The sequence below is a fragment of the Ursus maritimus genome, unplaced genomic scaffold (assembly GCF_017311325.1).
Source record: "Ursus maritimus isolate PB19 unplaced genomic scaffold, ASM1731132v1 scaffold_34, whole genome shotgun sequence".
Classification (NCBI taxonomy): Eukaryota; Metazoa; Chordata; class Mammalia; order Carnivora; family Ursidae; genus Ursus; species Ursus maritimus.
In genome coordinates this window covers 14,222,195-14,246,263 of record NW_024426008.1, presented here as the reverse complement: position 1 = coordinate 14,246,263, position 24,069 = coordinate 14,222,195, and the positions used below count along the sequence as shown (strand labels likewise).

Genomic DNA, 24,069 nt, shown 5'->3' with positions numbered 1-24,069 from the left:
CCTTTTCTTTTTTTTGTTAACTACCGTATTTTATTTTTAATACTTTTAAAGTTAATTTTTAATATTTCTTTCAAGTTTTTTAATTTAAACTCCAGTTAGTTAATATATAGTATAATATTAGTTTCAGGAGTAGAATTTAGTGATTCATCACTTACATACAACACACCGTGCTTATCAGAAGTGTCCTCCTTAATCCCCACCATCCCGCCTCCCCCACCCATCCCGCCTCCCCCATTTAACCCATCCCGCCTCCCCCACCACCTCCCCTCCAACTATAGTTTGTTTGTTTGTTTGTTCTCTATAGTTTGTTCTCTATAGTTAAGAGTCTGTTCTATGGTTTGCCTCTCTCTTTTGTCCCCCTATATTCATCTGTTCTGTTTCTTAAATTCCACATATGAGTGAAATCATATGGTATTTGTCTTTTTCTGACTGACTTACTTCACTTCACATAACCATTTATTTCTTAAGTTAACGTGTTAATAAAGTGCATAAAACACCAGCCAAACTATCAACTTATGGTTGCACGGTATTTTTTAAACTGGAATTTTACTTTAAAATAGTTTAGCGCAACAAGATTTGAGTTTTCCAACAAGTAAGGATTATTACAATTTTATCTCTGAATTGTAATAGCTTTCCAATTACCAGAAGGCTGGAACATATTTAACCTAACAGACCCCTCAGTGTAAGTAGAGGTAGAAAGGCACTAGAGGTTCATTACATGAACACTTTCATACATGTGCTGGTATCCTCCTGAGCAGCTCAGTGGCAGGGCTAATCCTGTTGTAAGAGCTCATTGACACCAGATGCTGCAATTGAGATGAGTTTCAAGGTTAATGAGTTATACACACAGCCATAAATAGCATCATGTTTTCCTTCAGCAACCAGTTTTTCTGTAATAGAAAGTCTTCAGATCAGTACTTTCCAATGGAACTTCTCTGCAAAAGAACCTTCCCTAAGACTTCACCTCTAGGGGGGCTTTTGAGTCAACAAGCATTTGATGAGAAGTGTGTACATTGTAATGGCTGTAAATTACTGATAGTGACAATGGTAATGATTTTATATCTAGAGATCCTTGTTCACTGTGAAAATACTAGATGGGTTCCCTGGCAAAGCTCAAGTCCTTTGATTGGACTGTCACCATTTCTCAGTTTGTGCCATGTTGAGCATGAAGTGTGAGACAACCGTAATTTAGTGATTCTTAAAACTTTAGATACATCAGAATCACTTGGTGGGCTTTTTAAAATACTTCAGGGAGGCGGTGAGATGGGGGGTATCCCCAGAGTTTTTGATTTAGCAGGTATTCCGTGGGATACACAAATTTGCATTCGGTGAGATTCAATAACTTGGAATTCTAGTATGCTCTTACATGATTATTGGTGCTGTTGGTCTGGGGACCATTCCTGAGAACCACTGCTCCAGTTCCCTTGTCTTCCAACTTGGTTGCCTACTGAAACTACCTAGAGAGCTTTAACACTGTCACTCACCACTCCACCTTCCTACCCCACCCTAACATCCAGAAATCCTGAATGATAGAGGGCGTGGCCTGATCATAGGGATTTTTAATACAGGTGGCTCAGAATCGCAGGTGTGGTCCACTGCATTAGTCTCTGAGGGGTTACTTAAGATGGGGATTAGGGAGTCAACATCTGAAGGTAAACAAGAGGGACAGGATATGATTCAGGGAAATCAGGAGAATGCTACACTAGCAGCTTATTGCTATTACACATCAGGAAAATGCCTTAGTGGGCAATAAAAACTCCCAAAAGAAAATCACACTGTCTGTATGGAATGGCTACCGGTAATATTTTTTCATTGTTACAGCACCTAGTAAAACCAAACATAAAGTCATCATCTGTTCATGAATTCACAGAATCAAGTTTCTTAAGGGTAGTGGGGCTCTCATCCAGAGGTCTTATGAAAGTACAGAGTGTTGAGTACTATCTCTAGAGTTTCTGGGGTAGGGTCCATGAATTTCATTTCTATTTCAAAGTTCCTAGGTGACACTAATGCTGTTCATTAGGTACATAGTCTGAGAATAAGTACTCTGGAAAAGAAAGGTTCAGCAAGACCTGTAAGACCAAGGCAGTTCTTGAGAATTTCAAGCAACCAGACACACTATCTTGACCATCTCACCTAGTTGGTTGCAGGTTAACCAAGAATCATCAGTGAAGGTCACAGGGATATATATGATATATAAGATATCATACACTAACTTATTCTGTATTAACTAATTGTGAGCATATTAGGAACTTAGTGTTATATGTAATACACTAAGATTTTTCTTTTAAATTAATGCAACAAAAAACAGTGTAAACATATCACATACATTAAACAACTAGATGAATTCTAATTTAGTCCAGATCCCTTTCTTAACTCTTCAGATATGATCTGGGCTTAATCCAAAGAAAGAAAGGATGACTAGTGCCAATTGGTCTTTACCATGGTCGTGTTGCCAAACCAGCAGGTTTATTTTTTTTTTACTATCTAATATTGACTCTATTTTTTCAATAATTACAGGCTGAAATCTTTGAGAATACCCAAATCTGAGAATGCTCTTTAGCATATAATTCACCTAATCATTAACCAATGAACCAGAGATCCTGTTGGCAGAATGATAAGATAATCGATCTGATAATGATAAAATAATAATTTTAAATGATAAAGTGGCCAATTAAAAATAAAAGACATTATGGCTGTCTTAATGGAAGTTAATAAGGAAGATATGCATTAATCAACTAATTCACTAAGTATATCATTACAAACTGTGATACTGCAGTGAGAGAGGTTTATAAATAATTTACCTGTTAGAGTAAGTGTTTGGATACTCAAAAAACCACCCTGTGCTACCAAAGCTGGAGAACGTTAAAGGAGATAAGGAACACACTGAGAGGCACACTCTCAGCTGAGTGACTGACATGTGAGGCCAAGAAGGTTCAGATCTGTGCCTCAACAAATTACAAATCAATATATGTCACCGGCCTTCAGGAATTATTCCTAGTGATTTTAACTATGGATATTAAAGCCATGTATGCCAAAGGTCTACTGTGCTTCGCAAAGCTGATTTTTAAAAAAAGATATTTTCAATCTTGGTTAAAATTCTCTTTAACAAAAGTAAAGGCCAGGTCTTTTATATTTAAGTCAACATATATGATAGTGACATTTTTAGCAATAATAGTGAATAAATGAAGTTAAAAAGTATTAATACAATAGGTTATATTCATATTTATACTTTAAACATAGTTAAGGATCCCAAGAAATGTGTTGTCAAATAATTCATTATGGACTATAGAAATGGCCTTATGAATAGGTAATATATAATAAGAGCAGGTTTACAGTTCTACATTTTCATCCTCTTTTCCCCATACACTATTTTATATTTATTGAAATTTTCATTGAAGTACAATTCAGACAGAGAAAGGCACAAAATTTAACTGTATACATCAATGAGTTTTTATAAAATAAATGCAGCCATTTAAAGAGATTCAGAAGATAATGCCAACATCTTTCCATTTGGTTATACCAATGTACACCCCATATAGCAACAGATGAGTGTCTCAGTGGCTTTATATTCTTGCTAATTCTTGTTTTTTTCCCCCAAAGATTTTATTTATTTACTTGAGAGAGAGAGAGAGAGAGAGAGAGAGAGAGAGAGAGAGAGAGCATGCACTAGCAGTGGGGAGAGGGAGAAGCAGACTCCCCAATGAGCAGCAAGCCCAATGTGGGGCTTGATCCCAGGACCCCGGGATGCTTAACCAACTGAGCCACCCAGGAGCCCCTATTCTTTCTAATTCTCAATATTTTCTTCCACTTTAGTCATTCTGGTGAAGTACAGTAGCATTGAATTGTGGATCTAATTTGTTACTTGCCTTTGGATATTCTCTTTTTGTAAGTTTTACTTTTGTACTGTCATTTACTTGGTGATTGGCTGGAACTTAATATGCAGTTTGGCATATACATAGTTTGTCATCATGTGTATTGCAAATATTTTCTCCCACACTGTGGGGTCTTTTTTGTTATAGAGACCTTGCCTTCCCAGCACTCTAACCTTTGTTCTGCTTTTCAAAGATTTACCACTAAGCTTTCTCGCTCTGCACCTATTCAAAATCTATCAAATGCATTGAGAGCAAACACTGCCATTTACCTGAGCCTTCTGAGTCACGGCTTTCATGACTCCTAGCTCCATGAACTCATCAATGTTGTACAGTTCCCCCATCCCATGATCCCCAGCATAACCTTCTGTTCTGGAAAAATCTCTAATCCTTATTGCTTGAAAATCTCTTTGATACCATTAGTCTTCTTAAAAATTTCCCCCCGCTTTTCCATTTGTTCTCAGTGGGGCTGTTGAGCTTTCAATACTTCCTAGATGTGTGACCATAAACCAGTTGTTTAACCCCTTTTCTAAATACTTTATACATACATTAAAATGAGTTAGTATATGTAAAATGCTCACAACTATGCAGGCAGTTAGGAATTAATAGAAAGTGTTTGTTTTAAAAAGCAATAAATATATATACTTACATACACATTCTTACAAGATACAATTCATACAAAAACATCTTTGTACTATTACTAATTGACAATTAATAAATAATTGTTCCTAGTGAACAATTCCTGTATATTTTTTGAGAAACTGAATTGAGTCATGAAAATGCATTGCTCTTAAAGGAACTTCACTCAATATGCATATCTGGGGTAAATTTCCATTAATCATCAGTAGTTGCTTGTTTTCATAGATCAGAATATGTCTCTATTAGACTCACAATGTCAGGGAGAAGGAAAAGGTAAAATAGTCATTCTTCTGAAACCTTTACTTTCAATACTGAGTAATTCTGAAATAATTCCCCCCCCCCCCCCCGGGGGAGAATGAAAAGTTGAGAGAGATACTTTCATTATTTTTTTTTCACATCTTTCTTTTTTTTAAGTCCCAGTCAGACCCCTAGACTAAAATCCAGAAATACATCAAGAAAGGCAGATCTGATGTTGGGAATGTGAAGAAGCTCTAAATCCTTAACATCTATCTTCACTTCAAAATCCCCTGCCACATTCCCCTTATCACTTGGCCTTCTTTAGTCCCTTAAAGAATCTGGCCTTGCAGTCTGAAGGATGATAGAGAAGGAATTGAGAAAGTTTTAGGTAGACTTGAAGCCTCGTCTGTATCGCTTAAATACTGTATTAGAAACAAAAGCTCTTTATTTGGAACTGCCTGGAATTTTTAACATTTTTTTCAAAGTAGTAAATTAGTGAGAACTGTCAAGTTTTCTGTTGTTTGGTTTCAATTTCTTGATTTATTTTGAAATTTACTACAGGAGGTCTTGGGATCAGTAGATTGAAATGTCATTTATGTGAACCTTATAATCATGGGAGTTAAAATGGCTTGGCACACCATTTCTTTGTTTCCCAGTTTTTTCTTTCCTTTTCTTTTTTTGTTTTTTTGGTTTGAGTCCTATTCCCCCAAAGCTCCAAGGTATGGTTATAAAATTTCTTAGAGTATATTCCCATGTCTTTAGTTTCTGCCCAGTTTTGCTTTGAGTATTAGTCTTAAGTCTTTATCCCAAAATCCTATGTGGGCCTCACGTTATTTTCAAGAAAGAAGCTAAAGTTTGAATATATATATATTACTGAATTTGAATTAGACAATTTTTGAGATCCAGAGTATCAGACTTTTGTCTAAAATTTGTAAGATAATATAGGACTCATGTTACTTTTGTTCTTCTTTTTGGTCAAGATTAAAATCTAACCAACTATAGACCCTTCAGAGGAGGGTGTATAGGAGGTGAGAATACTTAATGTGAAACTGTTCACAGGCTAGAATGTTGAGACTATGAAAAAGAATTTTTAAGATCAGATTGTAATGATACTTGAACTCAACCTAGATCCTCTTGAGCCATTTTTTTAAATCTTTATTTGTACATTCCTACCCCTCATCTTCTATGTGCTTTATCTTTTAACACCCAACACCTTTGACATTTCTTCAGCAGAGGGCTTCAAGATACTAGAGCCAAGTTACCCTTTGCTCCTTAGGCATAGACGGCTGGGAGTACCTGGAACTCTGCTGGGCCCTGGGCGTGATGGTCCTTAGCTGATTAATGACTCATGCAGGGTCATGAATGCACAGCTCTCTTGTTTCCAGATGTACAACTCTTAGCAGATCCCCCTTCTAGAAAACCTTGTATGAGATCCCCCCCTTAACTGGCTTCCTACCCGCATGTTCAGCCTCCCTCACTCTTACCATTTTTCCCTGGATCGCTCCCTTAAAAAATCACTTGCAAACACATCTTCATTTAAGGGAAGGCTTCGGGCCTATAATACCAAAGACACAGGACAAAATATTCTAAAATACTAAATCATTCACACATGTTCATCAACAAGTATTTATTGAAACCTCTCTATGTACCAGGCACTGTGCTAACACTGATGAAGTGGGGGAAAAGACAAGAAACTGCAGAAGATGGGTATTAAGTCAATAACTTCATATATAATTCATTGCTAATTCATATAACTTCATTTACATAGTTGACATTAAGGCAATAATTTCATATATAGTTAGTTGCTAATTATGGTAAGTGCTACAAAAGAGAAGAACATTGGCTTTCTCAATGGCATTCATCAGAGAAAAATGGTTTACACCTATTTTGAGAGGCTTCAATAGACAGATGTGGGAAAAAATGGGTGGAAAGCTATAAGATGACAGATTTTAGCTGAATGTAAGGAAGAAAGTTTTAGCAACCAGCCCTGTCTGGAGATGAAAAAGGGCTCCTATGAGAGATAAGAACTCATCAATAGAGGTAGGTATTTATAGGCAAGCCTCAACATCATTCATTATTGTATCCAAGAAAATCAAGCCTCTTTTGGACTAGATGAATGAGCCTTAGCGCCTGTGACTCTACTCAGTATGGTGACATTAGGTGGTGAATTGGAGGGAAATAAGAGAACAGCTCAGAAGATACTGAAGTGAGTTCAGAGTCAGGAATTAAATGTCAGGACAAAGTTCAGTAAAAGAGCTGGTTGTCATAAAAGATTAAATAGTCTTGTCATACAGCCTTTGTCAGACTCAAAAATGTCTTTCTGCCATCATAGGCATATTTATAAAATAAAAAGAAAATTTGTACTTATCTGTAGAGTTGATGTCCCTACAATCAAAATATGGAGGTAACACTGGTTATAAGATGCTGATGGAAAGAAGGACAACCTGAAATCTTAAACAGCGTTGATTTATTTTAGAAACTCATTTCATACGCTGTCTTCCATTGGACAGTTATAGGACACGAATACATATGTACATGTATGTACGTACGAAATGTCTTAAGTGCCATGGGGCAAATGACCACTCTGGGTCTCCAATACAATAAGCCTATTTAAACTAGAAGTAACCTGATACATATCCATATTATATACAATACACCTTGCAAAAAAAAATAGAAAATGAAGAAATTATGTCAAATAATAAATATTATATAAATGTTCCCCGTATTAGTATGTAAGTTTTTTTGAGGGAAGGAACCATGTAATGTCTATGTCATTTTTTACCATATCTTCAATACCTAGAATAATGTCCAGAACAAAATAAGTCAAAAATAATTATTTAGAAATTAGTACAAGATAAAGATTTATGAATAAAGCTGAAGGACGTGTGAGTATACACATACAGTGTACATAAAAGGTATTATTACGGGTGGCAGTTCTTCATCATAACTTAGTTTTATTTATACATTTTTAGAGTAATCGTCTCTTCTAAATTAGCAAGACAACAAATGTCAGCTTCCTATGATTGATCACTGATGCCTCACTTGCAGCTAAAATGGCAGGAAGAAGAAACAATCTTCTGTCACATTGCCCTATATTTAAAAATACTTTATTAGTACAGTGTTTTAGATGCTATAGAGAATAAGAAAGAAAGAAAAAAAAAAAAACTCTTGAGTGAATAATCGAACATTTCTAACCAAATGGTTACTCTGTGTAAAAGTCCATAATGAGACCGACCATTTCTGCATTGATGAGATTTAGATGTGCTTTATATCTTTGCCCCCCAGTGTCTTTCTGCCCCATCTTTTGTCACCACCTCTGGAGCCAACATGATTTTGTTCTGGTATAAATCATCCTCATTAGCTGAACGAAATTACGTTGATGAGTTCGGCTTGAGCTAGATTTACGACTGACACAAAGTTTGAAATCTCAATTTATTCCAGTCCTATGTATCATCTTCTATGGGCAGTTTTATGAAGTGGTAATTGGGCAATAGTTCAGCATTCTGATAGCCCCAGGAGATTCAATTCTATTATAATAAAGGACATTTAAAAAGTCTAACCATTTTATTAGAGAGTACCCTGAATATCAATGTATTTATTTTACTTTTTAATCTGAGAAATACTTCAATACCTACTTTTTTTTTCCTTTTTATTCAATATTGTTCAAGCCTGGGGCACTGACTCACCAAAAGGTGAGCTAGGAGGCGTCAGGCTCTATTGGACTAGATAAGTTCTGTACATCACTGATTACTACCCTGATGACTTTTTTATTCAGGCCCGGAAGTCAGATTTGCTTCTTTGTAAAGAAACTACAGGACCGACAGCACACAATGAATCATGCCTAACAACATGCTGACAAGCTGGCAAGAGACAGCCTGTACAGTGACAAATACAGCTGACAACAAGTGTACACATCTGTTTGGTAGGATTTATGAGAAAGGAATACAAACAAGGAGGAGATGGGTTCTTTGGTTTCATAAGAGAATTTAGAGGCTCTTTTCTTTCTATCCAAATAACAGCAACATAAGGGATACATATTAGCCCTCAAGATTTATTTATCACAAGCACAGCCAGATTACAAATGGTCTGAGCAGATTAGCATTTTGATTATCAAACTGCTGTTCCAAATATCTGATGAACAGATATTAGAATAGTTCTTAAACATACTGATTAAACACACATTGATGCTGCTATTTTTAACGCTTGCTTATATTCAGGTGTAAATCAGTTTCCATATCTTTCCTTAAAGCTTAAAGTGAAAAATATAAAATGTATATAACCCCACCAAACTTTTCTCAGGGAGACAAGGATCCAAGCCACCATTTTTGGTTCAATTTTGGGGATTCAATAAATAAAGTTTAAAAGGAGGTCGACAGATTCAAATGCCAACAACTAGGTATTTGAATGCCTTATGCAGTAATCAAGGTGCTTTCACAAAATTTATCATCTTCACCAGTCTGCTATCCCCCACGCGTGCCTTCGTCTAAAACATAAATGCCTTGCCTTTGATACAATTAGTGTAAAGCATCATACTTTTCTTAGCTCTAGAACAAGTTCACAAATTTAAAAGATGTGTATTCTAATAATAACAACAATAAAAACAAAAATAATAATTATAGTAAACCTGTTCAAGGAGCAGTGGGAACCTACCCCACACACAAGATTCTGTATTAGCCTGGACATGACTGCAGCACAGATAAACTTTGACAAATGGTCAAGTGTTGCATTGTTCAGATGATGCAGGAAGACAAACAAAAAAGTTTAAAAAACTTTGGTTTTTAGTAACTTGGTTTTACTAACCCTGATGTTTCTTGATTGAAGTGACGTATTTAGTCTTATAATTGTAGTTGTAATTTTTTTTCTCTTTTGTCAGTATTATCCTGAAAGGTCTAAGCTTACACTTTTCACATAGTTCATTTATTAATGATTTGTCAAGTAAAATGAAATTAGACTCCAGGCTGATGGGCCTAGACATTGCTCCCTACCCTGAGTGGACCCAACTCTGAATGTGATTTCTGATGAAGCTTCTTCATGGTCTGAATCCTTAGAGAAGAGCTGTTCTGGGAGCAGATGGAGGCCTGAATACCCTGAGCTGCCCACAATAGAATCAAAGCCTTATCTCGTCCTTATCACCATTTTAATCTCCTAATTTTGAAAATGGATGGTAGGGATATTATTCAGAAGCTTGGACAACATATATGTTATTCCACCATGGGGAATGTTGGCCGCTTGAGACTCAACCCAAATTGCTTATATCCTGCCCATCCCTCCCTCTGGGGTACAGTTAGAGCACATGAGTGGACTGGTTGCCACAGGAAGACTGATGTGGGGGAGGCTATCCTTCTTCTCTTTTCAGATGTTGAATTTTAGCAGCCTGGTCATTGCTACTGGGTTAGACTAAGGACTGGTTTACTCTCTCACTTATATTTGTATTTAAGTTTGCTTAGAGTAATTAATCACGATCATTGCTTTCATGAAATCTCCATCCAGAAACTGTGTAGGAAAAAAAGGAAATCTTCCTAAATCAAAAATAAGTACCTAAATTTCAAATGTGGTGCCAATGGCTCTCTGCTGTATTGTTAAAATTTTAGAATTAGAGGATTTTCGAACAAAAATAGAGTGTAGAGATCATTTATTTAAGACCTTTCATTTTCCTTCCTTCATTATTGGCACATAGTTCTACCATCCAGTTCATTCTGCTTTTATGGAGTGAATTTCAAAGTAATATTTTATCAAATGTCATGTACTTACATAATTAGCATAATTACATATAAGTGCATAATTAGTGTAAATACATGTAATTACATTATTATAGTATGTGATAATCTTGTAAAAAAAAAGCTTTTTATAACTTTATGAGCCAAAACATATGCATTGTACAAGCATATTAGATAATTTTGAATATTCAGTATCTGGCTCTTCTTAATTGATTTAACCAAATACCAAATCTTAATATGTGCATTTGAAAGATAATGTTATCTTTATTTTTGGCAGTTGTTTCATAGTTTTGTTGTTGTTGTGTGTGTGTGTGTATGTGTCCATGTTTTTAAAGAAAACAACAGACCTTGAGAAAGAAAAATTCTCTATCTTTTAGTTTAGGTTAGCACATAGAACAAGCAATCTTTAAATTCAATGAAAAACAGGTTTAGGTGTAAATTTCATATGGACAGAAATTAATAAAAGCGTGAACTCAGCGACCCAACAAATAATGGGTGTTTTTTCTGTTTTTTTTTAAAGATTTTATTTATTTATTTGACAGAGAGAGAGAGAGAGGCAGAGAGAGAGGGAACACAAGCAGAAGGAGTGGGAGAGGAAGAAGCAGGCTCCCAGCAGAGGAGCCTGATGTGGGGCTTGATCCCAGAACGCCAGGATCAAGCCCTGAGCCGAAGGCAGATGCTTAATGACTAAGCCACCCAGGCACCCTGGCAAATAATGGGTGTTAAGGAAAATGCTGGATGTCACCTCTACTATGCTGGGGCTCCCAATGCACCAGAACAAAAAACATCCAAGAAATTTTAAATACTGGGCCAGACAAAAAGAAACACCATAAATAGAGAAACCTGTACCTAAAATACTATAACTTCTTTATGCCAGTCTCTGTACACAGTTCTAAATATGCCATGATATTCGTTTCCTCCCTCTACCAGTACCCCAGAATGGTTCTCACATCGAGTATATCTCTTTGAAATTAAAACTTGAAAGATTTCCCTCATTAATGCCAAAATTCTCCATCCATCACATCAACCCTGTTTGAGGATAGTATGTATAGTTTATCTGCAGTGATGTTTATATTCTCTGCTTGGAATTGACAGTGGATAAAATTATTAAGACAATGACATTATAGCTACGTTTTTTTTTATCTTGTTGTTTTGAAAATCACCTGAATATCAAGAGAAAATAGGAAATTTAAAGTAGAAAATACATTTAACTGTAATATATAATGTTGAAAAGAGAAGATCAAATGGAAAAGTCAAGGGAGAGAAAAATAATTATTTCAGCTTAGTGTGTGAAGGCAGGTATGTGTGTACTGGCAAGATGGAGGTCATTGTGCCCCTAAAAATTGTTCAGGAACTAGTAGCATCACCGATAGAGGAAAGGGGAAGACCACTGACTGAAAGTGAAGATTGTAATAATGTCCGTAACATCACCAATTAACCCTTCAGGTCCTCACTTTCCATCTTATGGAATTGGAGAACTATTCATCCCCAGCCTACTTTGGAGGTCAAGGGTATAACTATCCATGTTGAAAACGAACCAAAAGGTTCTGAACACTGGCACTCCAGGCACAGAAGTGGCCAAGGATGCGGTACTATACAAAAAGCAAGAAGATTAAGGGAAATTCTACACACTAAGTCAGTGTCAGTATGGTTCCCTAGGCAGGAGACAGATGGATTCTCCAGGAAAAAAGAAATCACTTCAGAGAAAATTAAATTAAATTACATTTGACTAAATTGTTAAAAAGAGATCCTGGAAATTAAAGAGTATAATAGTCAGTTAGAAATTATGTAGAAGGGTTGGATGATGAAGGCAATGTCACTGAAAGGAAGACAGGAAGGCAGGTGATTCATGTATCATTTGCCAACCCTCCTGTTACCAGTTTGGCCTCCAAAATAAGACTCCACTCAAGTTTCTCCATTAGCCCAGCTAGTCTCCGGCCCTTTCATACTGGGCAGATAAACATTTCTTCTTTTTCACAGAGAAAAGAAAATCCACAGATGTGGGCTCCATTTACATTTCCAGCTAACCAGAGCACCTTCCTTTGCCCCCTCCTTCCTTTTCTGTCCCAGAGGAATGGGCTTTTTCCTCTCTGATCCTGAGTATCCCCTTTGTGCCCAGCTTCCCAGCCAAACCCAGCTTCTTTTGATCTCCTTACTGTCCTCTATTTCAGGTTCTCGTCCCTCAGAGGTGTCTTTCCCACTCCTTTCAGACTTTGCCATGTGTCTTAGTTGGGATCTCTCAGAAGCAGAGACTGGAACAAAGATTCAAGTGCAAGCAGTTTGTCTGGGAGACCATGCTAAGAAATACCAGCAGGGGAGCGGAGCGGGCAAGTTAGGGAAGAAAAGAAAGCGATTGAGGGGTTTGTTACCAAGTTGGTTACTACTGTGGGGACCCAGAGCTCAGTCTCCCTGGGAAACTCTGGGATCCAGCACGTCACATGCCAGGGATATACCTGAAATGAGGCATGAAGAAACTGGGATAGTTAGTCACCAAATGCTTGTCACATTGGGTAAGAGCTACTTCTTGAGAAGGCTCTGGCACTTTCGACTTTCCCTCCAAGTAAGAAACCTGTTCCTTCCTGCATTCGGACAAAGGACACAGATTTGCAGGAGTGTCAGGAGGTACCTTCAGGGTGCGCAGGTGAGCGCCAAAGGAATAGGCCTGGGTGGGCTTCGAACAGCAAGTGATATGGTGTGCAACCCATGGCCTAAGCTAAAAACCTTAGAGGTATCCCTGGCTTCCTTTCACTCCCCTGCTATCACCAGTCATAAAATCCCAATAATTCTCCTCAAAAACGTCTCACCATATTCTTTACGTCTTCACTAATTCATCATGAGATCTCTGAATTATTGCAGGAGCCTGCTCATTGATTTCTTTCATATCGTATTACTATCATTTACACAACAGAACATAATCGACTCTTCATTTCCTCCTGTAACTTCCCATTTCCTACAGGACCCATGGGGATCAGAATATTCTAAAAATAAAGACTCTGGAATCATACAGTACTAGGTTTGACTCTTGGCTTTTTTCCTGACTAGCTTTATGATCTTTGGCATTGTACTTTATATTCTCCGAGTCGCATTTTCCTCCGTTGTATACTGGGGATATTTATAATTATCTTGCAGGATTATTTTGGAAACGACAAATAATATGTATAATTTGTTTTACTTCTGGAAGCTCATTAAATGGTAACTGACTTTTATTCTCATGGTCGGGATTAGCCTGTCACATAAGGCCCTTTACAGCATTGCTCTTACCCCCTGCCTAGATTGTACTCCATTTTCCCATGCACTCCCCATGCACTGCAAACACTCTAGCCTTTTCTCTAGAATTTGGCCATGCTCTTTGACAACTCTTCTCTCCTTTACATTCCAAGAATGCCCTGGAAAACTCCTACTCACACTTAAAGAACCAGCTCAAATGCCATGTCCTTTGTGAAATGTTTCCTCATTTTTCTAGGGAGTTAGTCACTCTTTCTTCTGCTACCACAGAACTACGTTCAAATGTTACTTTTGTACATTTTTTTTTTACATATGTCTCCCTGACCTGCCTACAAGCTTCTCTCTGTCAAAAATAAAATGATGTTTACTTTTGTATCCCTAGCACCAGATATAGTGTCTCCACAATAAATGTCTATTAAATGCAGAGATGAAAATGTAGATGGATAAATGAGACAGATGGACGCACAGATAGACAGATAGATGATATTCATATTACTGTGGACTACTAGTTTAAGATACTATAACTACTGCTTGTTCTAATGTAGAACTGAAATGAATACTGATTTTCTAAGGCAGGGTTTTAATGCAAGATGCAGAATTTTCAATGTGGCAGGTTATATGTGAAGTATTTTAAAAATACGAATATGATTGAGTTGGCTTAGATTCATATGTGCAATTAGCTTCTACTTCCAAATATGTCAAATTATTCAGTGATTGCCAAGATCACACTTAGTAACATGCCCTATAGTAAAGATTAAAAACTCTTATAACATTCATTCCTCTAGAGCCAATGAGCATGTCAGTGCAGTTAAATTTTATGTGTGCATCCAGGAAGAGAATGGCATAAGGGCAATGCTAATTACTTCATAATCCGACCAAGGATATATAAATACATCCTTGCTAAGATCTCATATATATGAAAATCTGAAAGTATTGACCTTTACTATATCAAAAAGTAGAGCTAAAAGGAAACTCTCAGATAGTTATTTATAGACTTGTAAAAGCAAACAACCTATTAAAAATGACTAGTATATTTATATATGGTAGGAAAACACCCCTTATAATTAACTAAGTACAGAAATATTAGAAATTTCTATAGGAAAGCTCAGAGAGATGGTAGTGCAAACACTCATTTTATTAAAAAAAAAAAATCTCCGCTAGTCCTATAAGATTGAGTTTTGTTTTGATACAGCCTTAGTTTGTTAGATAATCTAGAATATCCATATTCCTGATGATCAAGAACTTGCTGGAATTTAGAGACTGAGGGCCAAATTGGCTCACCTAGGGACGGATAAATTTTTGTTTGTGTTTTGACTGTTTAAAATAAAATAAAATTAAAATATAAACTTTTTCTCTGTCTTGAGTCACTTGTATTAAGTAGCAAGAAGCAATTTTAGAGACCATTTGTTCATAATATAAAAGTATCGTCAACACAGGAATTGCCATTTAGAGTGATAATGAAGACTCTGTTTTCACACAATGGGAGTTATTTTAGTATTCTTTCCTTAGCTGCTTGCTGTTTCTGGCAATTCACATTGTCAGCAAAGTTAATGCTGGATGGAGAACCTCATTCCTGCTTTTATTTATTTTTTTAATCTTTGTTTTTCTTTCATTTTTTAAAGTTTTTAATTTAAATTCCAGTTATTCATCATACAGTGTAATATTAGTTTCAGGTGTACAATACAGTGATTCAACACTTCCGTATAACACCCAGTGCTCATCACAGCAGGTGCACTCCTTCATCCCCATCGCCTATTTCCCCCATCCCCCCGCCCACTCCCCTCTGGTAACCGTCAATGTGTTCTTCATAGGTAAGAGTCTGTTTCTTGGTTTGCCTCTTTTCTTTTTTTTCTTTTTCATTCATTTATTTTCTTTCTTAATTTCGACATGATCCCTGCTTTTAAAGTCAAGTTCATAATGAGACAAATGACTTAGAGAAGAAAGAATCAGCTCTTATTTAGAAAATGAGGAACTATGACTTCTCCAATGAGAAGAAGAAATCTGAAAGACAATTTGTTCATTCAAGTGCTCCCCATGATTCAATTCTATTTTCCTTTGATCTTCTATAAACGTTTCAAAAACACAGCAAAATGTCCATTAATAATTTAAGTCCTAAAATACATTAAGTCCAAAGTAAAACTGCACTTTTCACACTTAAGGTTAGGCCAAAGATGGAGGGGGAAAATCATATGTGCCCATGTTCTTTTCTCTGTGTGATAACGGTTGATTTAAACAGTTATATGTTTCTCTATTAAAAAGTACAGGATAACAACAACAATACTGTCTCTCAGTGCATCATACACACCTACTAATACAGTTTTTAAAGGAGTTACTGACAATGGGAATTGTAATTTTTGAAATTAAAATGTCAAATTTTGCTTTACTAAATGCACCATAGATTTTACAGAGTATGAGCTTACCTTCAAAGCAGCAATGTGACTCTCTCACTCTCTCTCTATATATATATGTGGGCATTTTCTTTTGAAATGTGTTTTTGAGCCAGTTTAAAAGACACTCACATTTAGCCTCACTACATTAAAGAACTACTTTTCTTTGGAGTCAAAGCTATGTTCCTTGAATTTTTATCCACTTTACTCACTAAATTTGGCTCTCAATGGCAAATGTCTGTTTCCAAAAACCAAATCCAATTTAAAATCATGATTTTTTCCATCAATCTGAGATATTCAAAATATGCACCATGGGATCTTGAAGGCATTAGCATAAGAGATACTTTCCAAAATGTCTTGAGCAGTAAGAACATTATTGAAATATTTCCCCACATTCCAAAATAACTGCCTTAATGAGGTCAATGTTTATTAGAAAATATTAAATCTAGTACATTTGAAAAATAGCTGCATTATGTAATAGTCACAAACTCATGTGAATACACTGTCTGTTCCCTTCTTCATTTATTCTGAACATTTTAAAATCCAAATTCCATGCCATGTTCTAGAAGATCTGGCCCCAGTTTCCTTCTCTGACCTCTACTCATTTCCTCCATTCCAGATACACTGGTCTTCAAAACCACACAGAGCACACTGCTTCCTCTGAGCTCTGCTTACTGCTGCAACAAACTGGAATGCTCTATCAATAGATGTTCTCAAAGCCTGATTTCTTAGTACACTCAAATCACTAATCAATTGTCACTAGATCCGAGAGGCCTTCCATGAGCACTGCACTTAAAATACCTCCACCCCTTTATCTCTATTTTCCTCTTATTACCATGTGATATTACATTGCCTATTTCTTTGCTTATTATCGGACTTCTGCTCAAGAATGTAAGGTCCATGAGGGCAAGGGGTTTATATGCTTTGTTCATCACTGAATTCACAGTGCCTAGAACCATGGGCAGCAGACAGCAATGCTCAAGAAATAGTTGTCAAACACTGAATGATAAACTGAATAGTGTATTAAGTCAGAGCCTACCCCCCTTATTCTAGAGATGGGAAAAGGGGAGGAAGAGGAACACTCTTTCCTCAAGGATCTCAGCGTCCGTTAGAAGAGATGGGCATGCAAACAAATCATCACAACAGGTAGTTTTAAGAGCCGTAAGAGAATAGAGTATACAGCGGATGGCACAGAAGAAAGAAAGAGCTCTGAATAGTTAATAAAGTTGCCATGGAAAAGGATCATTTTGAGCTGAGTCCAGAATCAACTGGGATTTTAACAATCAGGAAAAAAAATGAAAAACAAAACAAAACAAAAAACCTAGAAACAGCGAACAAGTCCACTCACTTTAATAAATTTTTAGAATGCTTGTCAGATAGCAGGTACTTTGCTAACTGCTAACAAGATACAATAAGTAATGCTAATGATCTTATGATATATTGGGTGGATAAACAGGGAAATCATTTCATGAATGCGAGAACTATTTTGAGAGCAACATGCACAATGAGCTCATAGAGAAGTAGCTGCTTCCCTGTCAGGTGACAGATAGATGGGGAAAATAATCCATGTTTAACAAGGGCATAACTTTCCTTATTTCATTAACCGTCTGCTTCCACATGCCGGGAAGTTTCTGTCTTCCGTGAAATGATCTTAAATGGCAAAAGAAACCAGTCGCATGGGGGAAGAGGTCTCAGGCACTAGAGAAGAATACGAAGATGGTAGAGAAGATTTTGCCTCCAGTTAGCTTTTAGGCTAGACTATCCTGCATATAAAAAAACAGTTATTATTCATCAAGCAATTTGAGGTTTTAAAAAAATGTTTGCTGCTCACTAGTGATACTTTGATATCAAATATATTAGGGATTCATATCAAGTCTGTGCATAATTAATTTTGGGAAAAGAAATATAATAGGATATATTTTATTTCTTCTAATTTTGGTCTCTATTCCTCAGTGCTACTCACAAAGATTTGTAAGGGAAAAAAACCTATCTTGAAACTAAATAACTGTATGGTGTTTAAGATAGTGAATTACGAAACAGCTTCAATATATCTTTAAAATAAAGTGATAATGTTTGTTTAGTTAAATACAGAAAACAGATGGATGAAAAGACTTACAAATTGGTTTAGTGGTTCAATTTTTCTTAGAATAGAAACATTCTTCATAGCATCTTTTGTACAATTTTATAAACATAGGATAATAGCATTATACTTGGATCAACAAAGTTAAAAACACTAACAAACTTCTTCATGAAAAATATGTTCTACATAGAATAATTGGTCAGGACTACGAAATAAGCTGACTTTTTAACACACTGGAATCCTGCTCAGAGGCATAGGGTGGCAAAAGAAACAAAATTCTATATTCTGTGAATTATAGTCTCATTAGTGAACTAATGGTTTAAAAATAAAAATACTGAGACATGATTTTGTTTTAGCTTTACTTTTAGTGATGGATGGTTGAAAACAAAGTATCTTCAGTTATTACTTTTATCAGTTATCTCATCTATAAAAATTTGATTATACAACTTGTCAAAAAAAAACCCTACTGACTTGAAATCACCATTTTATTCTGTTAATATCAGCTGTATGCAGAATCAGTTGTGCTTATTTTTATGAGTACATCTCAATTCAATTTCTCTGGAGAAAAATGTACTCTCTGTGAGAGTGTGAACTCTGCACATTTGTGCTGCTTACTTACCCATAAGTTTCTTAGAGGCAGGCATATTCAATGTATGCAGTGTTTGGCATATGTTTGTAATGTTGTAAATAGTAAAAAAAAAAAAAAAGTTCATTCTTTTAGTTCATGAATAAATGCCTATCACAGTATTACAGGAGAAAAATGCCTTTAAGGAAAATATGCTTCTGTAGAAGAATTTATTACAACAATAATTTTATCTTACCTTTAGAAACAAGGAAAGTGGAGGTGGTAAGAATGTTAAAAATGTTTAGAAATCATTTACTTTTGGCATAAAAGAAGATCAAACTCATCCTTATTCTCGTATTTTAGTGAAAATACACTGAGCAAGATGAAGCACTTGAACCAATACAAATCAGGTCCCCAGTTATAAAGAGTCAGTTTTAGTCATAAATAGACAAATAGGAATGAAGCTTCACTTTTGTGAAGAGGGGAGAAATGGACCAGGGTTGACAGATTCCTACTTATAGAAAAAGAGCAATAAGAGGAATGACATGCACAGGAGAGGTAACAATTGGGAATTGTTCATTGGGAAATAAAAAATGGTCTCTAGCTGGTACTATAAGGGTGTGTATGCTGCTAATTCAGACGGTGCTTTAACACCAAACTTGACCCATCACCTTTCTTTGTGAATACAACACTGACTTCAATGAACCAGGAATTGTCCAACCATTTTCTACCATGAGTTAACTAATACTATGTTTGCACCACCCTCTTCTATGCCAAGGAAGAACATTCATTCTATAGGCATCCTCTACCTTGCAACGAAGGTTATGAATGAACATAGGCAGCTATTTCTAATTTTTTCCTCTTTGTATTTCCTGTTTCTAAGGGCCTCTCCTTCAAGATCCTGGGTGATATGAGTATGTAATTTGGTTCAACCAAATGGGTAGATTGCAGAAGCAGAAATAGAAGAGATCTAGATTTCAGTAGGGATAGCATATTCGACCTCCTTACAAAGCTAAGCAGAAGTAAGTGACCACAGAGTAATTCTTGGTCCCCCACGACACCAGCCTGAAAGCCTAAGTTTCACTACGTGAACTTGAACTATGCCTTTAGGAAGGCTTCAGATGTTTAGACTTCTTGCATGTCATACATGACTTGCCCCTAAGTCTCTCTGGGACATAGCTGTCACTCAGGTCTTGCCTGGTCCTCCAGGGTAGGTAGGAACTTTCTCTTGTACTGCTCTAGTCACCCTGGAGCCAGTATGGGTACCGTTTCACATACATTGGTCCCAAGAGGCTCACACAGGAATGTTTCTCAAAAGAATGAGAGAAGTAAAAGCGGATCATATTCAGAAAAGAAGACTAAATAGTCCTATGAGTGCATTCTTGATGCTGTGGACCTTCCCTGGCTCCTTTGTTTCTGTGTAACTCTTGCTTGTTGACTTTTCTTTCATTATGACTACCTACTTTTTTCTATCCCTTCAACTTCTACCATAGTCCTAATTGCTGGTTAATTCCACAGACGTTACTCCTCCAGTGTTCCCCTCCCTGCATTATTTTTGATTAGCCTTTATGATCTCTACCTCACTACTATCTTCACCATTTTCCTCATCCAATCCTTTAAATACTCAATTCCCATGTAAGTAGGACTTAATAAATACTGCTCAATATTCAATCAAACTATTGGAAAATGCACCTGATACAAAATGCAAAACTCAACTTACTGTCTTCGACTTTTTATTCTCATGGTATCTTTTGGTGCTTAATCCCTTCTAAATGAATCTGTCCCATCAGAAGTAGGCTGGTGCCAAGCGGCTCTGTCCTCTAACACAAGACCTCCACCACATGGGCACCTGATCGAAGAATAAATATTCCTAAACTAGCTAGTGGCTTATGATGGACCCTGGTGCAAAAGACACAGTCCCAAAATGGGCTAATCATGGTTTATTTTTCAGTAGGTAACCAGGAATAAATAGCTATATGGATATAGCAAACTCATAATAATCACTAAGAGATTTAGAGAAAAAAATCACTAAATTCTTCTGCCGAAGTTTATGAAGCTCAAGTTCTGCCTAGTTTCAGGGAGGTCCTTCTGGTTGTTTAGATTTTCCAGAGATTTCTGTACTCACTATCTTTCCACACACATCCTTTTTCAAAACCCTCTTTTAATTAATCTGACCTGAGTAGGCTTCTGCCTCTTAGAAGCAAATGAGACTATTAATAAAGCATTTCTGAAACGAAAATTACAGTACATCGAATACATCACTATGAATTCAAATGAAAAGGAATGCTTAAATTAGCACCGATCCTGGTTGTAATGGTCATAAATAAGGATGCTAGTCAAGTTCATATTAATAACCTGTTTAAATTATGGATAGTAGATCATAAATATTATTTTCTTATTTATACCAGTGTACAATGGACCTTTACATCCATCCTTAAGCTGTCTAGTCCGTGTGTGAGCTTCCTATGCTTTCTTTTTTACTTTTACAATCAGAAATACATATCAAATTGTTCTGAACTCCGACCAGACTAGTATCTGCCACCACTAGCTCCACAGATTTAGTAACTTCCTACTTAGTGATTAAACTATGTTAAAAAAAAAAAAAAAGTCCATTGACAGAATGGACAAACTGTGGTACATCTATACTATAGAATACTGTATACTATTAATTACCATCGGTAATAAAAATGAATCAATTATCAATAAATGTAACAACACAGATAAATGTCAAAAACATTTGTTGTACTATAAAAAAAAAACTAACACAAATGATTCTACTTGCATGAAAGTCTGACTCAGGTAAAACAAATCTGTGGTCATACAAATCAAATTGCCTTTGGTACTGGGGGAGAATGAGGGACTGGTAGTGACTGAATATGGCCTGAGGAGACACTATGGGATGAAGGAACATTCCATATCTTGATAGGGTGTGTGCTGACAATGAATATATATTTGTCAAAATTTATAAAATAGAATATGTAAAATGTGTTGAACCTAAGTTGTATCTCAATAATGCAAGGGCATATTGTAACAAGACACCCATGTAAATAAACTGCTGTTTTAATCAGTTTTCAAAACAATGCATCTGGCCTATTTGCCAAAATAGGAAAGTGTGATTATTCCTATTTGCAACAGTGTAAGAATATTTTACCAGATGTATCTTGAGAACTACATCTTTTTTTTTTCTTTGCAATAGCACATACCTTGGGGTATATATTTAATAAAATGCTCTATTCTTAACTCTGTATTATTATTTATTATTAAATCATCAATTTTTTAGTTATCTGATAATGGTTTATCCAGTCAATAAGCATATACTATCCTCCTTGATATTTCATTGGAAACTTCTTTAAAGGCTGTTTTTTTCTTAAGAGGAGGAAGAATTCGATCTTAGGAATTTTCATACTGAGAGATTTATGGAGACAGATCAGACTACAAAATAATGTTTTAATTTAGAACACTGAGACTTTTTAAACCAGTCACTTCAAAGTAGACCTTTTTTGTTCTCGCTTCAAAGCAGTGTTAATAAGGGATGTATCGAAGCAGGTTGGAGGTCTTAATCTAGGCCTTTAAAAAAAAATAATGAATAATCATATCGCCTTTCCTCTTTGCATGTAGTAAATCACTAACTATATATGGATGACTGGTCATGGTGGGGAAATAGTCACATGATATAATAATAAAAAATTTATACCATTGCAAGGCAAAAATAGCTTTTAAAACTGCTTTCTTGTCCTATAACAATTGAAAATGAGGCTATATATTGCTCTCCAGAGTATTCATGTGTGACATCAGTCTTTGGGTTATTAGCAGCATATATCATTAGCTGTTAAGATGGTGATACTAGGGTTGCCCAAATGTCAGAATGAGATTGGCTATATGAACTTGCTGTTCTAACAGGTTGGTTCTAGTCTGACCTTTGGATTTTTGTAAGTTTAAGTAGAAAATGGCTTGACTGTATGTATTCTAATTTTCTGAGCCACTGGTTACCTCTGGGCATCTTTTTAATTTAGGTAAAACAATCTTTTAATTTGAGTTGAACTACAGAGAGGAGGCCAGTGAACGAGAGGGTTTGGGGTCACTGGGTATATGCTCACCATCACCAGTGTTAAATAACCTCTATATAAAATACTATGAAATTGGGTGCACCTGGGTGGCTCAGTTTGTTAGGCGTCTGCCTTCGGCTCAGGTCATGATCCCAGGGTCCTGGGATTGAGCCTTGCATCAGGCTCCCTGCTCCCACTCATCCTCTCTCTCAAATAATTAAATAAAAGAAAATTTTAAAGAAAAATTTTAAAGAAAAAAATAGAAATAAAAAAATATACTACAAACGATCAGCTGCTCTGGTCTTCCTTCTTCTATAAACACTCAGAGAGGTGTGCTTACCCCAATTTTAGTACTTATTATACTGTATTGTAATTACCTATATTTGTGTTTTTCACGGACTTTTTCACTTTTACACCCACTGAGGTCACTGACAGCCTCTTATTTTAATCTAACACCCCCAAATGCACCTCCTTTCTTGGCTTTCCTTAAGGACTATACATGAGATTATGAAACATTCTAATTACTTTCCATTTAAACCATCATTTATTACAACGTGCTGCTTGGAACACCATGAGCCTGGGGTGTCTCAGGCCACCTTGGGGTATGTGGAGGGGATGCTGTGGCAGCCTCTGGATCAAGAGAAGCTCCATGGTTATCTTCCTCATACGTAGAGCTGCCGCGTGACATTTCAGATAAGAAGCATTTCTACTGATGGAACATATTCCAACACACTCTGGTAAATAATGTAATTAGAATGCTTGAAGTGTGGGGGAACTATAATTTAACTCTCCAAAATTATAATTTTTATCCTTTGTCTTAGTTTCCTAAGGCCACCATAACAAATTACCACAATGTTGGTGGCTAAAACAACACAAATTTATTTTCTCACCATTCCAGAGGCCAGCAAGTCAAAGTGAGTTTCACTGAGCTAAAGTCAAGGCAGCAGCAGGGCTGTTTCCTCTGGCAGGGAAGGATCCATTCTTTCATAAAATATGGAATGCTTTATGAATTTGCATGTCCTCCTCCTGCAGGGGTCATGCTAATCTTCTCTGTACCGTTCCAGTTGTAGTATACGTACTGCCGAAGCAAGCACAGGGCAGGACCACTCTTAGCCTCTTCCAGCTTCTGGTGGCTACTGGCATTCCTTGGCTTGTAGCCACAACACTCCAATTTCTGCCTCCCTGATCACATCGCCTTCTCCTCTTCTGTGTCTGTATCACTCTGCCTTGTTCTTCTAAGTGCACTTGTGATTATATTTAGGTCCACCTAGTTAATCTAGAAAAATCCTCCTACTTTAAGATCC

The 24,069-nt window shown here is 36.4% G+C and overlaps 1 non-coding gene across 1 annotated transcript; it reads right to left on the bottom strand.

The window, feature by feature from the left end:
• Window positions 1-23,752: 23,752 nt before the first annotated feature.
• LOC121100160 lies at window positions 23,753-23,859 on the bottom strand. The gene has a single exon (XR_005831901.1). It is a non-coding gene; the product is annotated as a U6 spliceosomal RNA (small nuclear RNA).
• Window positions 23,860-24,069: the final 210 nt, after the last annotated feature.